The sequence below is a fragment of the Electrona antarctica genome (genome assembly GCF_951216825.1).
Source record: "Electrona antarctica genome assembly, chromosome: 5".
NCBI lineage: Eukaryota > Metazoa > Chordata > Actinopteri > Myctophiformes > Myctophidae > Electrona > Electrona antarctica.
The window spans coordinates 46,255,266-46,257,455 of NC_136810.1; the positions used below are offsets into that span (position 1 = coordinate 46,255,266).

At 39.9% G+C, this 2,190-nt stretch overlaps 1 protein-coding gene across 1 annotated transcript in view; it reads right to left on the reverse strand.

Annotated features, from left to right (window-relative positions):
* Positions 1 to 879, reverse strand: part of LOC306923604 (mixed lineage kinase domain-like protein) — a 7,166-nt gene extending 6,287 nt beyond the window's left edge. The window contains exon 1 of the mRNA XM_079501789.1: positions 827 to 879. The gene's annotated coding sequence lies outside the window, so the exon portion shown is untranslated. The remainder of the gene's footprint in view (positions 1 to 826) is intronic.
* Between the last annotated feature and the right edge of the window lie 1,311 nt (positions 880 to 2,190).

Genomic DNA, 2,190 nt, shown 5'->3' on the forward strand with positions numbered 1-2,190 from the left:
CCATGTCCGCAAATTAGATAGCATCGGCATAGATGTTTGTCTGTATGTGATTAAGGATTGGACCAAGTTGCATTGGTAGCCATAGAAAATTCTTACCCCAGGCTAAAACCGGATGTGACGTTTTTGGGGGTTCCTGTCTAGCTTGGTGTCAGTGTATACCTATCCCTCTATAAAATAAAATAAAGGCGAAAGCCACAAAAAATATCTTTAAAAAAAAAGGAACATTAGTTCCTCTCCCTGATTCAGAGTCAATCCCTGCTGTATGAAAAGGGAACTGGAACCTCATTAATTGTGAAACAGGAACTGAGTCCCCATTCTGTCGTTTCTGAGGTGTTGCAATACTATCATTTGAGAATTACTAGTACTAAACATAATTCAGTGGAAAAGGAGTGCATATCATAATAAATGTATAACACAGGAGTTCTATAGCCTCTGAATGGAGCTTATGTATTTGCCAGTATGCAGTAGTAGCCTAAGACAACATGCAATACACTATTGTGATTTAAATAATAGTGGGAAGACCACTGTTATGAACAAATAATCTAGGGCTGTATAACAAAAACATTTTTTTAAATAACAAATACACTTAACCCACTTTAAACTCCACTGACTGACATTTTAATATTGGAGAATTGCTTCTCACGTTTAATTTGACTTTATTAACTTGGTATTAGTGAGCATCAAATGAATATTATTTAATAGAAAATAATGTTAATTGAACTAAGAGTGTAAAAGAGGCATATAGAGTCTATAATATGAAGTCTATAAAAAGATGTCTGATACATATAAAACAATAATACAGAATAAACAAGGATAGATAATTTACCTGTAGTGAATGTGGCGCTATGGACACCTGTTTAGACCCAGGTCACTCTAAAATGAAACTAGAGCTGAGCTTTGTGTTACACTTGTCTTTTGCTCCTCCCACAGCAGTAAAGGGGCAGATCTCTCATTCTCTCCACTTCCTTCTTGCTGTCTTAAGTTGTCTGACACGTAGACGGTCTGACAGTCCGGCCGTTGCTGTTGGTAAAAACAGTGTGCATTATTAATGGGCCCAGCCTTTAGGTCTGATACTGTTCCCCTCAACAAGTTATGGGTGATTCATCATACTTTGCATGCTGGTGTCGCTCACCAGAAATGGCAGATCTACAGGCAAAATTAACATTTTTTTCAATGTATTTTCTATATTCTGTTATTGACTGCTGTAAATGTATTTATGTGTCATATCTTTTACTATGGATTTATAAGATACTATGCCTTTGCCTACCTGTAGGGCTTTATGGGTTGTTCCCTCTCCATGGTAACGGATTGGCGTGTGCCTTTGATTGGTCCTCGCCTCTCTGAGTTCCTCTATATAGCCATTACCGGTTTCTTGTTGTAAACCAGATACCTGATGAAGGTCGTTTAGACCGAAACGTTGTCATCTAATACAACTACTGCTCTATAAGTGAAAGACAGTGAGCGGGACCTTTTCTTCACAGATCTACAGGCCCACAAGGCATCGCAGCGTGGCATGTTGTGAGCTTGTAGATCTGCTATTTCCGACGTGCGACACGGCAACACAATCGAGTATAACTCAGGCTTTACAATTAGGCCCCTTTTGCACTGGGTTTGTACCGGTTCGGTTCTTTTTTCCCGCCTAATATTGAACCAGTTCAGAGTGTTTCCACTGAAAATGTATTGGTTCAGAACCCTAAAAGTTGGTTCGGAACAGGAACCAAATAATGGACGCCGGTTCCGTGAAAGCACCAAGGTTCCAAGAATCTAGAACGGAACCAGTGCTGGGACACACAACATGAAGGGTTGAACCTATGTCCACACACCAATGATTTGCAGTTGCTTGCAACCAACCGCTTGCAACAGAATCCCCAAACTTTACTGGACAGACCTGCAAAGTTTCCATTCAGACCACTGCAACTGATTGCAAATTGCAACTCGTTCCGTTAGGAATCATTGGTATGGAGGACCGGGCTTAAGGTCTCAAAGGCACTTGCCAATCAGGCAAGTTCTGGAGTCATTTTCCACTTTGCCCAAGGGTCATGTTCACTTGCCCGAACAATAAAAATTTGATAAACAAAAACAATAATTTTGTTTGAGTTCACATTACAGGAAAAAACAATCAAGTCATGTGAATTTGAACTATGGTGAACTACTCCTTTGTACGCCTAACTAATCATACCCCCCCATAGT